At 43.6% G+C, this 14,838-nt stretch overlaps 1 protein-coding gene across 1 annotated transcript in view; it reads right to left on the bottom strand.

The window, feature by feature from the left end:
* LOC308636116 (protein SLFN14-like) overlaps positions 1-14,838 on the bottom strand; it is a gene marked incomplete at both ends in the record, with an annotated part of 462,924 nt that overhangs the window by 412,318 nt on the left and 35,768 nt on the right. The gene's annotated exons all lie outside the window — the stretch shown is intronic.

Genomic DNA, 14,838 nt, shown 5'->3' on the forward strand with positions numbered 1-14,838 from the left:
ACACCCGGGACAAGATGCTCAAAGACGGCCCCATGGAGCAGACACACTTACTAGAGCACTGGTAGCAGGATCCCTGGTAGCAGGATCCCTCGTAGCAGGATCCCTCGCAGGAGCCTTGTGAGGCAAGTGAGTGCGGGCTCCAGAAAGACTAAGCCGGCGACTGGGGCACCCTGCCCCGGGGAACCTTGGTCTGCACGAGAAATGGCAAGGCCAAGCTGCTTCTTCTCCGCGCGCCCTCGGCTGGGGGCGGCTGGGGGAATCCCTTCCTGCGTCCTTTATTCTGTGTCTTCCCTTCCTGCGTCCTTTCTTCTGTGTCTTCCAAAATGGCCCCTGGCACTCCAAGTGCCTTTCTTGTGAATGAATATTCGGAGCCCGCCCACTGTGATCAGCTGACACTCAAAAAAGTGGAACCACGGGCGGTATGCTATTGAGTTCTTGCGAGATTGTCCCTGGTTTATCAAAATTGAAGAAGTAGCCCTGCGTGGTGGCGCACATCTGTAATCTCAGCGACTCTGGAGGTGCAGGCTGGAGGATCTCAAATTCAAAGCCAGCTTCAGGAACTTAGGGAGACCCTGCCTCAAAAATAAAAGTTTCGGGGAGCATTGGAACTCAGTAGTAAAGCGCCCCCTGGGTTCAACCCCCAGCACCCTCTCCCAAAATAGAAGAATTGCCAGCCTCTAGCGCAGTAATTCAAGATTTCCGAACTTCAACACTCCTATTCCCAGAAGGACACTGCTGTCCCCTTGCTGTTGCCTCCAGAGATAGATTGAGAACAGCTCAATGAACAGGAAACAACCAAGGGGCTAGGAGAGGACTGCTCCAGTGAGGGCAGATTCAGATGCCTAAGGCTCCAGGTGCAAGGAGCATCTTGAGAACATCTGGGACTATTCCTTTCTCAATGGCTCCTGTGGTGGGATACAGCCCTCCTGCAGCTTGTTTTCCTGGGCTCTCTAAGGAAATACTGTGATGGTGATACAGTTTCTCTAACTCTGTATAAGACCTGTCACCAGAAACCACAGCTTTTGAAATGAATGATACTCAAATGACTTACTGTGGAGTTTACAAGTCTGATTTGCTCTCACTTAGAAACTAGAGCCCACTGGGACTCAACTGCCGACTGTTGGAGCTGGACTCTGGAATCCTGCTGCACATCTACCCCAGGAAGCAAGAAGGAATACCACTTCACACTCACAGAACACAGATATTGAGAGCACAAAGCTGTGCTTCATCTTAGTTCATCCTCATGACAGCCATAAGAAATGGTTTCACTGAGGTGAAGAAACTCCTCTTCAGGAATTGACTTTAAAAATAGTAGAGCAGGAACTTTCCCAGAGCACACAAGCATTTCCAAGATGTAAACTGACAAATACTAAGTGTTAGCATAACATAACGGGTGGGAGGCACATCATCTCCCTAGGGGCTCCCCAAGTACACAAAATTCATGCAACTTTTAAATCCTGTTTTAATGACCTCTGGAGCAGCGAGGAGACAGCACTCATGGAGTACATTTAAGGCCTAAAGAAGAGCAGAAATACGAGCCTGTGCACACTCCTACCTACACAGAGAATGCTAACAGGAGCCTACAAACCCCTGCGTGCTGCTCCCAAAACATACCTCATTCTTTCTCCCCTCAGAGGTAAGACATCTTCCAAATTTCACATTCCTGTGCTTTTCTTTATAGTTTCACCATGTTTTAAAACATGAGATTTGGTTTCACATGTTTTAAACTACAGTTTATAAAAATCGAATCATACTTGGGTTGGTTATAAACTCTCCAGTGTTCTTTGACATCTTTCTCACAAAAGGCAATATCTAATTTCCCTCCCCTGGAACATGTGCCAATCTTGGTTTCTTGCATGTAACTAAGAGAATCAGGCATCAGCCATGCTGAATCAACCGCAGCTCCCTCCAAATTCCCAAAGCCTGGTTCCCGCGGGTGGGGCGTGAAGGGCTAAGGGACCGAGGGTGCTTTGAGGAGCTGAAGGAGGTGGTGAGGACTGCGGAGGACGGTGAGGACTCTGGCAATCGGAGCAGCAGGAGGAGACCGTCCTCGCTAGTCTCTGAGCACAGCGAAACGCGGCGGCGGCAGCCCGCCAGCCATCTCGCGGAGCAGAGTCCTCCTCAGCTTCCGCGCCAGCAACCTCGGCCGCTTGGTGGCGCCCACGGTCCGCAGAGGGAAGAACGCAGCGGCGCCGGCGACTCGCGTGGCCCTGGCTGGAGCCTAGGCTGAGCGGTGCCGAGTGAGCCCCGGCTTCTGCGGCGGCTCCTCCCAGGCACGCGCGAGCCCGGCTTGTGCGAGAGGGCAGGGGAGACCCCAGAGGCGGAGGCGAGGGGTGGCTAGGTGCAATGTTCTATGGTTCGAAATCACCTCTTCCCCTATATATCTGGGACACAATACTTGAAAGAACATATTGGAAACTAGAGCCTACCAAATCCCTAGGGCTTTAAACTCAATGTCCTCCCTGACAGCTTGGATCTGGGTTAAAAAGTTGTTTCCTTTAAATGCCTTTATTCTTTGGACTGTAGGGAGAATTCCATAAGACCTGGACCTGGGACCTGAGACCTGAACCTGAGGCTGTGTCTTTCGTTACCTTGAATATCAAAAAGGACTGCATACAGATCGCCTCAGAGTTCTGCCAGAAGCGCAGGTTAGTAGAACTGCACAGAAAGGTGGGACCCAAGTGACAGGAGAGCCCTCAGGGGAACGAAAATCAAGGGACATACCTTGCTCCTCCTTCTGTCGGGTGCCACTTGGGATCGTATCTGGGAGGGCAATGTTCTCATCTTGCTCCGAATTTATAAACTTGGGACAGGACACGACTGTGCTTGCTATCTCTTTCTGGACCTAGATTGCTGTTCCTCAGTAGCGTCACCACGTTTCCTCAACTCCCCTCACATTCAGATCTCCAGGAGGATGGGGCACTCCGAGGCGCTCTGGAGACCCCACAAGCCTGACCCGCACACTCTGATTCTGCCTCTCTAGACCCTGCTTCTAAACCGCTGTCCAGCACAAGCAGGCATGGACGTCCTGCTAGCACTCCTAAACCCAGAGGTGCGAGGTCCCAGTCCGAGGTGCCCAAGTCCTCGACAGTCCTATTTGAGGGTTCGTAGAAGATGCTATGAACGCATGACCCATGTGGTCAAAATTTCCAAAAGCGAGAGAATCCAGCGGGTTTGGGGGAAGCGGGTCTCCCAAACAGTTGTCGAGTGGTGCAGTGTCAGAGACAGTCGCTGAGATATTGAAGCAGGCCAGAGAACCCCGCCCAGAAGACCCTTATCATAATTAAGCAGAAACCCTCATCATATTTGTGGCACGTAAGTTCCTCTTAGTCTGCCAGAAAGCTTTTTATCAGCAAAAACTTCTGCAGGAGAGGCACCGTGATTGGTAGTTTCCTCTTGTAAATGCCAGGTTGAAGGAAAAACGCTTGTCAAATGAACCTCCTAGCCGCCCCACACACACTCTTCCAAAATCTTTGTTCAAAGGAAGAATTCTTAGGCACGAGCCACCTCTGAACCCTGCAGTCAATAAACCTACTTCCTGAAAATTCCTCGGGTGTCCAGCCTCTTCTGTCCCACTCCAACATGGGGGTCAAGAAGCTGATGCTAGGAGATGTGCCAATAGAGCTGGACAGACTTACCCGCTGTTGCCTAGAAGCAGGAACCCTAGCAGATGCAGCGCACCCAGGGGCCAGAGCAGACTCTTACCAAGTGAGGTGAGGGCGGGCTCCAGAAAGCGACATTAGCCCCCTGCTGAAAGAAACCTTTGTCTGTAGGCTCCAAACCACAAAGCCAAGCTACTAGTTGCCCAAGTGCAATCCCCTGGGTAAACGCACTGGGGTCCTTTCCGGCTTTCCCCGCAGCCTCCTTTTATCTTTCAAGAGGGCCCAAGGGGCTCTAAGTCCAGTCTCTTGAATATTCCGCAGCCTGCCTACTGTGCCCAGCTGGGGGTACGCTTAGTACCCCAGGGCAAGCGTCTTTAAATTTCCCACCAAGAAATCCTGGCAGGTCTTGAGGGAAAGATGTCACAGGGGAGGAAGGACTTGTCACCGCAAGATGTGGAATTCCCAGAAAACTAAGGACGCGTCCAGTTAGTGGTAAACAAGCCTCACTCACCCGGTAGAGTTATCCCATCCCTGGGAGAATGAGGTTAATAATAATTAAAAAACAAACAAACAAACAAAAACCAATGCGGAGGCGCATGTTTTTAATCCCAGAGGCTCAGAAAGCTGAGGCAGGAGGATCACAAGTTCAAAGTCAGCCTCAGCAATTTAGTGAGGCGCTCAGCAACTCAGTGAGACCCTGTCTCTAAATACAAAAAATGGGGGAATAGCTAGGGATGTGGCTCAGTTGTGAAAGAGGAGGAGGAGAGGGGAGGAGGAGGAGGGGGAGGGGGAGGGGAGGGGGAGGGGGATAGGGAGGAGGAGGGGGAGGAGGAGGGGGAGGAGGAGGGGGAGGAGGGGGAGGAGGAGGGGGAGGAGGAGGGGGAGGAGGAGGAGGAGGAGGAGAATTCCTAAATTTTCATTCTGAAATGTTTCAGATGCAGAAAAAGGTACACCACCACCAGTGCATCCACGATCTGGTTTATGAAATGAAAGGTGCTACAAAGCCATGGGTCCTGCCTCCCCTCCTCCCTTTCCGTCCTCCTGCTCCTCCCCCTTCTTTTCTCCACCCTCCCCCAGCCTTCCTCCGGTTCTTACTGGCCCAAGCCAGCAGAAGCTGGAGCCTGGGTCCTGCCTCTAGTCCACGCGACCTTTATAGCGTCTGCTTAGCGTCGCTGTCTGCACCGAACCCGAGGTTTGCTGTCGTCTCCAGGTCTGGGCGAGCTCAGCGCGGGTTTCCTTCCCTGCTGGTTGAAAGCAAGACTGCCTGCCGGCCTTCTCTCTGCACCCTTCCCAGGTCTTCACCTCTGGGTGATCTGTATAGGGGGTCACCTATTCCGTTCTGCAAAAAGTTACTGAGGGCTTAAAATGCTTCCTAAAAGAAACAGGACGGCTTAAAATTTCATCCCTTGAAATAAGTAGAGTAACTCTGTAGGCCCACGTAAAGGGCTATTTTCCGAGGTTATCAAAAAACAATGTAGGCGTGAGCTGGCAGAATGCAGACGGGCTAAATCCTGCACGGTTGGGCAGCCCCCGCCTCGCTCCGGACCCACAGCATCCCCTCCTTCTGCTGTGGCCGCAGTCCCCTGAGAGGAAACAGGCGTCCTGAGTTGTCCTTTTGTTCAGTCAGCAGTGTGAGGCACCCGCCACTGCGTGTCGTCGCTGTCGCTGCCGTCGGGCGGAAGGTGAGCCCCTCCCAGCCAGCTCCAGAGCTCTGGCCCCAGTCTGGGCCAAATGGTGGGCGGCTTCCACTGCGGTTGCAAGCTGCTGGGTTTCCCACAGCGAATTTTCCTGAACCTGTAATAGATAATCTTCTAGCTGATGTACCCACTGGCATTTATTATGGTTGGGCCAGCACTGGAAATGAAGATGTCCATAAGATGGTAGCGAGCATAGGATGGAGCCCATACTACAAGAATATGAAAAAGTCCAGGAAACTCATATCATCCATACCACCAAAGAGAACTTCTATGGAGAAGTCCTTAATGAGGTCACTGCTGGCTACCTCAGACAAGAAAAAAAGAACTTTAATTCTTTGGAGTCACTTATCTCAGAATTCACCGTGCAATTTTTTTTTTTTTATTTTTAATGTGGTGCTGAGAATTGAACCCAAGGCCTCATTTGTGCAAGGCAAGTGCTCTACCACTGAGCTACAACCCCAACCCCTTCGCAGTGCTATTGAAGAACCTAAGAAGCATCTAGATTGACCAGAACATTTGAAACTCAAATATGACAATTTCTTCCAGGTTCCTAAAAGGAAAATAATGAATGGCCACTAATAAATAATTACTGTCTTTATTCATTTCACTGCTCATAACTATGCTGTGTCATATTTTAAAAATCAAACATTTCCTCTTCCTGTAAATTAAACAGTATTATGTAGTTACCCAATTATGTTTCAATCACTTATCCCATCATGCTATAGCACTAAAAGGAATCCTTAAAAAATCAAGATTGTTTTTTATATAATCTGTTGATTAAAAAGGGATAACTAGAAGATATAAAGTGTCTTGTAATGGAAATGAAATGTATATAAGTATGGATAAAAAAGCAAGTCACTAAATTGAAATGAGAACTGTGATTTGGTAAAGTATGAGCATGTATACAGCATATGTTGCTAAACAGAGAAGGCTCATAAAAATAATGTATTAAACAGAAGTTTGATAATTTACTATGAGCCTAAGGAGGAGATTACAGACTGTAATTTTGATATTTTGTGCAATAATACATTATTACTGACATGGAGATTTGTGAAATTTGGTTTTCCTCATTTCTCTTCTGAGGTCAATTCATTGTACTTTCTCCATTTTTTTGTGTAGAGCTGCCTCGATTCTAAGTGGCTTAGATTCCCTCTGTCTATTGCTTTCTCTAGTTTGTTTTTTAAGGCAATAAAATGAAACTTTTCCAGATCTATAGGTTTTGCTTTTTTATGTTGATCTTTCTTTTAAAAAGAGAATATAATTTGGGCTGCGGTTGTGGCTCAGTGGTAGAGTACTTGCCTAACATGTGTGAGGCTCTGGATTAGATTCTCAGCACCATATATAAATAAATTTTAAAAAGGTCCATTTATAACTAATATATATATTTTTTTAAGTATATAATTTTATCTGTCAATATTTTTGTTGACTTTGACTCTTTCTTTAAACAATTACCAGTATCAATTTTTTTCCACTTGGAATATCCTATAACTGTATATTTTGGAGACTGCATCTGTCTAGACCATTCTATTCCATCAATGTATGCAGTGATTAGGTACATATTTGTATTGCATTTTTAGAAAAAAACACATGCCATCTTCAGGTTTCTTCAGACTTTACAAGAATGCATAGCCATTCCTTTGCATTTGCCAGTTTCTTAAAGAACACGAAATTTATATTTGAATCAACTAAGCTATGAAATACTTAGAAGGTCATTTATTTTTAGTGTGCGTATATGTTCCAGAGCAAATCCAAACTACTATGGCTGTGTTCATTCAATATTATTTATCGCTAGTCTGAAGTGCACTTGTAGCTTGAGGGAAAGATGTAAATAAAATTTTATTAAATAATCTTCATACTTTGCCTTTTTTCTCCTACTAATCATAACTTTTGGCCACTTGAGTCCTTTTGTTTATATTGGCAGAAAGTTGATATCTTTGGATACTTAGGAAATTGCTGGACTTGTAGGTCAATGGCAGAGTGCTTGCCTAGCATGTGTGACGTCTTTGGTTTGATCCTCAGTACCACAAAAAGAAAAAAAAAATTAAAGAGTACAGATTGCTTTGTAAATCCTCAGATAATACATTGTATCATTGTTCATTTGTAATGGGACTTGGGCTGGGGCAGGGTGGAGGGTAAAGGTTGAAATGTGTAGAAGGTAATTTTAAAGAAAACATTATACATTATTTTTCCTAATCTGCATAAATAAATCATACTTATATAATGTACATAGATAAACATCTAAAGCTTTTGGAAACGAGGGATGCATGAATAAATTCAGTCAGATAATATTTTAGTTTATGACAAACAATGCCATTTTTTACTTTTTAATTTTGTTATAAAAATTTTAGAAAAAATATATACACATATATATTTGTAGTGCTGGGGATTGAACCTAGGGTTTTTTACATACCAGACCTAATCAAATGCTCTATGATTAAATCTCCAGCCCTGAAATATAATTTTTAAAAAATATTTTTTAAGATGTGATAGATCTTTATTTTGTTTATTTATATGTGGTGCTGAGAATCGAACCCAGTGCCTCACACATGCTCTGCCACTGAGCTACAACCCCAGCCCCCTGAAATATAATTTTTAATGTTAAAAATCTTATACTTGATACATGTATGAGGACAGGAATTGGTGTGAGTTACTATGTATACAACCAGAGATATGAAAACTTGAGCTCTATATATGTAATAAGAATTGTAATGCATTCTGCTGTTATATATAAAAATCTTATACTTGACAGAAGCCTTCATTATCACTGACTTTAAGAAACAAAGTTAAAAACATGGAAAGTGTGAAGATGGGTGGCTGTTGTGTTCTCATTGAGTATGTGGAAGTTCTTTGATGTTCTCTTGTCACCTTTTGTCTTCTAAAATGCCATTGCTTTTGAAAATTATATAGTATGTTTAGGGGTTTGTTAATTGTGTCTACATTGTTTAAAGTTTTATGTTAAGTGTTTATATATTATAAGAAATTTCAGCCCTGAGTAGTGGCACATGCCTGTAATCCCAGAGGCTCCAGAGGCTAAGACAGGAGGATCATTCAAAGCAAGCCTCTGCCATTTAGGGAGGCCCTAAGCAACTGAGTGAGACGGTCTCTAAATAAAATGACAAAAGGGATGAGGATGTGGCTCAGTGGTTATGCACCCCTAGGTTCAATCTCCAGTACGAAAAAAAAAAAAGAAAAGAAATTACAGTAGTTCTATTTTGATTAGTCTGAATATTTGCAGGTCTTGAAAAAAATCTCAAACTAAGTGATGTTTAAAAAAAATGTAAACCTATGTTAGTCATTTCTGTCACAGCTCAGTCAAGGCCACATTTAAGGTATCCTATTGGCATATTTAATCAGGTAACATACTCATATGACCTCATAGCTACATGGAGTTATTTTGGAAATTCCAAAGCAATCCAAAAGTCTTGAAAAAATCTTCTTTGTGTCTTTTTTTTAATGTTGATGGATCTTTATTTTATTCATTTATTTATATGTGGTGCTGAGAATCGATCCCAGTGCCTTGCACATGCTAGGCAAGCACTCTACCACTGAGCCACCACCCCAGCCCCCTTCTTTGCATCTTTATTCTTGCCTTGAAACATCACAAAGAAGATAAATAACTACTTTGCCTTCCTTGAATTCATTAAACCATTTTCTCAAAGAGGACACCTCAATTAGAAACATCACATTTGATTCATTTCCATTTATTTTACTACATAACACAATCTTCCAAATCTCCATTTGAGGTCTTGGTAGAGAAAGGATTATTAAATTAATTAAGTACTACACATTTCTGGATGAAAGTTTATTTGAATGCCTTACTTCTTCACCCAGATTTCCTTTCAAGGAAGGATTTGGTGCCCAGGTTCGGAGAGGACATTCAGCAGACAGCCTCCAAAGGTCAGCTTGACTCAGCTGCAGAGAAACCTTGCTAGCGGTCATGAGCAAGTTTACAATTGGTATCCAGGCCAGCCATTCAGCCCAAAGCAGGTCTCTTTTCATTCCACTGCACGCTGCCAGGGTGTCACAGTCCAGCCTCATAGTCCAACTTCTTTCTCTGCTCAATTCTGCTTCCTCCCCACTCCTATCATGGATCTTTATCCATCTAAATTTCTTATACCTGACACTCATCTCATCTGATTCAGGACACAGGAAGGGAGCAAGGGAAAGTAGGGGGACTCCTCAAGGATAGGGCTGTTGATCAGCTTTCCCTTTTGTAACAAATACCTGAGATAATCAACTCCTAAAAAGGAAAGGTTTATTTTGACTCACAGTTTTAGAGGTGGACCTGTTGCCTTGAATCTGTGTGAGGCAGAATATCATGGTAGGGAGCCTGTAGTAGGGGAAGCATTGGTGAGAAAGGAGAAGACATGGTGGTCCCATAACCCCTTCTAGGGCATGCTCCCAATGACCTAAATGCACAATTTTTAGTTTCCTCTACACTCCAGTAGCACCGCTGGCTGGAAACCAAGCCTTGAACACCTGGGGACGTTCCAGATCTAAACTACAGGGAGGAGGGACTGGTACAGTAAGGGTAAGGAGAATGATGCAAATCCTGCAATAGGGGGTTATGTCCTGCTGTATTTAAAATTTTCACATTTTATTCATCATGGGCATTTATGTTGACTCTGATTTTTAAAGTATTGCTTATCTTGGGCTGGATTGTGACTCAGTGGTAGAGTGCTTGCCTAGCACGTGTGACACCCTGGGTTCCAACCTCAGCACCACATAAAATGAATGAATAAAATAAAGCTATAAAAAACTATTTCTTATCTTGATTACCGAGAAGTTGGGTTTTTGTTGTTGTTGTTGTTGGGAGTTGTTTTTTTTTTTTTTTTGATGCCCCCTTCCATTTTGTACCATAGACTAGAGCCTCTCTTTCCTCATCCTAGCCAGCTCTAAAATCTTCATTGTCTTAAATGTGGTAACAGTTGCAAATGTTTTTATATATGTCAAAATTCATCCAATGGTATTTTAAATATATATATATATTTTTAGTTGTAGGTGAACTCAATACTTCTATTTTATTTTTATATGGTACTGAGGATCAAATCCAGTGCCTCACGCGTGGTATGCAAGCATTCTACTACTGAGCTACAACTCCAGCCCCATCAGATGGTATATTTTAAATGTGCAGTTTAACATGTCAATTATAGCTATTTATAAAAGTAGATATACTAAGCTGTGCTCCATGGTGCACGCCTGTAATCCCAGCAGCTCAGGAGGCTGAGGCAGGAGGATTCAAGTTCAAAGCCACCCTCAGCAAAAGTGAGGCACTAAGAAACACAGTGAGACCCTGTCTCTAAATAAAATATAATGCAGGGCTGGGGATGTTGGAACAGTGGTCAAGTGCCCCTGAGTTAAATTCCCAGTACCAAAAAAAAGTAAATACACTATCATGCACTGAATAGCTACCTATTGTTTAACAACAACTGTATCCTACAGTGGTCCTATAATAGTGTAAAGAAGCTGAAAAATTTTTAGGCATACTCTTATTATTGTACCCGTTCTGTGTTTCGATATGTTCAGATACACAAGGAACCATTTGTATTACAATTCTTCAATGTTATCCCAGTAGCATTCTGTGAAAGTGTAGCCTAGGAGCATAGGCTACACCATATATGTTTGTGTCACTACTCCATGATGCTTCTTCCACCAGGAAATTCAAATCACCTGACCAGCATTTCTCAGAACACATCACCCTGGCTAAGCAATGGGCATGACTATAGCAAAGGCTCCATGGGAGGATCACCTGTCATTCAAGGTCCTGGGTCAGTTTGGCACTTGCCAAGAATGCCAAGGACAAGATCCCCTCAAAGCATTGCTGGTGGTGAGGGACAGCCATCTCTTCACTCTCAACCTCTTTGACTTTAGCTGGGAGGGCCATGGTGGCAGAAGCTTGGGCTGTGCCTCCTTTCCTACCCCTCAAGGCTTTGTGGTCCTCCTCAGCTCCAGGGATGCAAAGCTTGGTGCCCACTCATTCATTTTTTTCCCAGAGCTAAAATCCAGGCCAGAATCTAATCCCAGAGGGTTCTACCTTGTAGTTCACTGATAAGTGGTCAAGGTTAGGACCCTAGATCTGCCAAGATTTGGGAAAATCTGAAGCTCACAAGTAAATGAAAGAGATTAGAGAAACTCATCTGAAAAAAAAAGAGCTATGTGCAGCATCTGCAGCTTCTAGTGGGGGCATCATTATATTTTCGGTGGAGAAATCTAGGCACGGGGCAGGTCCTGAGGCTCTGCTCTTTGCAGGGCTGGGGATTAGAGTCTCCTGGTGTTATGGGCCAGGCTATATGGGCAATGACCAGACTCCATTGTACCCTGAGACTCTATGTCATGTAAGAAATGCTTCTCCCATGGGAAAACCCATCTCTGTACCCACCAGTAGTTGCTTAGTGTAGCACATCTGGCAACACAAAATGGCAATTCTTTTACACTATACTTGTGCAATGCACCCTAACCACACAGAATGTCAGAGAATGTTTGTTTAGACGTTAGTAACCATCCTTTAAATTGTACTTAACTAGGGTTTTGACCCACTCCCCACTTGCTTATGATTTTAGATCTCATGATTTTTCTTTGTGGTTTTTGAATCAAAGAGTGCAGACTTGCAGCCTGCCCTCTTCCGGCCAGCTGGTGAATAAAGGTTCCATCTCCTGCTTTGAGACTGACTCTGATTTATGGAAATCACACCTAACACTGGGATGGAGGAGTTGTCACCACGGGGAGGGGAGCTCCTGGGGAACTAAGGGCGCCACCTGACACCTGGGAAACACGTCCTACTCAACCGGGTAGAGGGAGAATGAGGTTAAGAATGATACCTAAATTTTTATCGTAAAATGTCTCGATGTACAAAAAAGTACGCCACCACCGGTGCATCTAGATCCCGCTTTGGAAGTGAAATTCTACTTTAACCGAAGCGTCCTGGGGGCTCCTCCCGCCTCCTCCCTTTTCCCTCCTGCCACTCTCCCTCCCAGGCCCTGCCTCTTTCCTCTCCCACCAGACCTCCTCCCCTTCTTCTTGGCAGGAGCCAGTGGAAGCTGGAGCTCAGTCCTGCCCCACGTCCACGGGGTATTTACAGTGTCTACCTGGTGTCGCTGTCCCGGTGGGAGACGGAGGTTTGCTGCCATCTCCAGGTCTGGAGGAGATCAGCGCTTGTGTTTCTTCCCTGCTGGTTGAAAGCAGAACTGCCTTCACGTCTCCTCTCTGCACCCTCCCCAGGTCTTCAGCTGAGGGGACTAAGTGATTCTGGGTGACAGATGCTACACGTCACCCATCCCGTTCTGTAAAATATCACTGGGGCCTCAAAATATTTCATCAGAGAGATTGGACAGCTTAAAAAATCACCCTGATGGAATAAGATTATCTCTGTAGGCCCAGGTATTGGCCATTTTTTCTAGGTTATCAAAACCTCATGTAAACCGATGGTAGTCATATTCATCATAGTTCAACTCAGTAGAAAGCCATGATTAGGGTCTCCTATTGCCATATTTAATGCACCCATCAGACCTCCTAGCTATGTGGAGCTGTTTTGGAAATTCCAAAGCAATCCAAAAGTCCTGAAAATGTCTTCCTTGCATCTTTATTCACACTTTGGAACATCACAGAGAAAATCACCATTTTGTATTCCTTGAATTAACAGAACAATTTTCACAAAGGCAATTCCTTAATTAGAAGCACCACATTTGATTCTTTCCTATTTATTTTTACTTCATAACAACAGAGAGTTCCAAATCTTCACTCCAAGTCTTAGTAGAGAAAGGATTCCTAAATTCTTAAGTACTATTCATTTCCAGGTAAAAGTTAATTTAGATGTCTTCTTTATCAGCATTGGGATTACATTCCTGGAAGCACATGTTCCTATATCTCACCCAAAATGTTTCTAGAGCGATGAATGGCTTAAATTTGAGGGAATAAATATTGTTTAAACTTTACTATTTATTTTCATAGTAATTTTCATGTTTTTTTATTCTACTGATTTTACTGTTCAGTAAAGAGTTTTGCTATTGTAATGCCTTTGTTTTTCATAACCAGAAAGCATCATGAGATTCAGAGTTCTGAAGAGATTCATCAGACTAACCAATGCATTTAATATGTTTGTGCAAGTTTTAGAGACTCATGTCTTGGGAATGACCATTTAGTTTATACATTCTTATTTTCTCCATGCCTGGAGTGTTTCTTAAAGAGTTAGCTTATTTGAAGAATAAAACCGTTTAGATATGAATTTGTTATTTCCCCCTGAGAATCTTAGAAACCCCCACTACTAGATTTATATAAGCACTTAGCAATATGTTGCAATGGATCAATATACTTCCACAGAGTTTAAGAAACACTAAGACTCTAAAGATAAGCTATTATTCAAGGACACCACTTCCTTTATTTCACCTTGGCATTGCCTACACTTCATAAGGAATAAAAATCTTTTGCAACTATATTACTTCAGCATCTGAGAAAGGTAGAATCCCCACTGGGGTCACAGGATCTCCCAGGACTCTTCATTCCAAATACCAATTCACTAGCAATACAAAACAGGTTGAAAAGCAGAACTGCCTTCAGGTCTCCTCAAGTATCACAAGGGAAGAACTCCAACCTGGAATACTTATTTAAGGGACGGAACTAGGCACATCAGGATTTGCCAAACTCAGCCCTTTTGATACTTTGGGCTGGGAAATTTTTGTTGTAGGGTGCTATCCCGTACATTGTAGGGTGTTTATCAGAATGCCTGCCTTTGCCCGTTAGGTACCATTAACACTCCCCTTAAGTTGTGACAACTAAAAATAACTAGACATTATGTACCTTGAAGGGCAAAGTCTTATTCTCCCTCCACCCTACTGAGTCCTCTGCTCTAGTCGAGCATTGAAAAGTCTAATTTTTAACAATGCACACACTAGTGCTGCTCAACAGAAATATAATGCAAGCTACATATGTAGTTTAAAATTTTCTGCATTAAAAAAAGTTAGAAGCTAAGCAGGCACAATTGCTTTTGATACTATTTCTTATTTAACTCAACACTTCCAAAATATGATCATTTGAACATTTAATCATTATAAAAGGATGATGAAGGGGATATTTTTATTCTTCATACCAAATTTTTGAATCCAGTTTGCATGCATATTTACTCATCTCCATTTGGACCAGCCACACTGCAAGGAATCATCTGCTACATGTGGTCGGTATATGCTAGGTTGGACAGTGCAGCCACATACAGTGACAGTGGCAAAAGCCAGCAACAACAAAGTAAGCTAACAAGTAGCAACCAGCATAGGCAATGTCCAGATTTTGGTTTCTATTACCATTCTCCATGAAGGAAGCAGGACTTTGTGGAGAAATGGATGACCCCAGGGATGAAGCAGGATCTGTGAGATGTGCCTGAGTTATATCTGATTTAATGCACTCAGAAAGAAAGAAGCAATATTTTCCTCCCTATTTTGCTGATTTGTCCTATTTTGTTGAAGTTAGAGGAGCCCAGGATTGAAGGACAAATGCAATGGCTCACATCTGTAATCTACAACTTGGGAGGCTGAAGAAGTATGATTATAAGT

The sequence above is a fragment of the Spermophilus citellus genome (genome assembly GCF_964194105.1).
Source record: "Spermophilus citellus genome assembly, chromosome: 17".
Classification (NCBI taxonomy): Eukaryota; Metazoa; Chordata; class Mammalia; order Rodentia; family Sciuridae; genus Spermophilus; species Spermophilus citellus.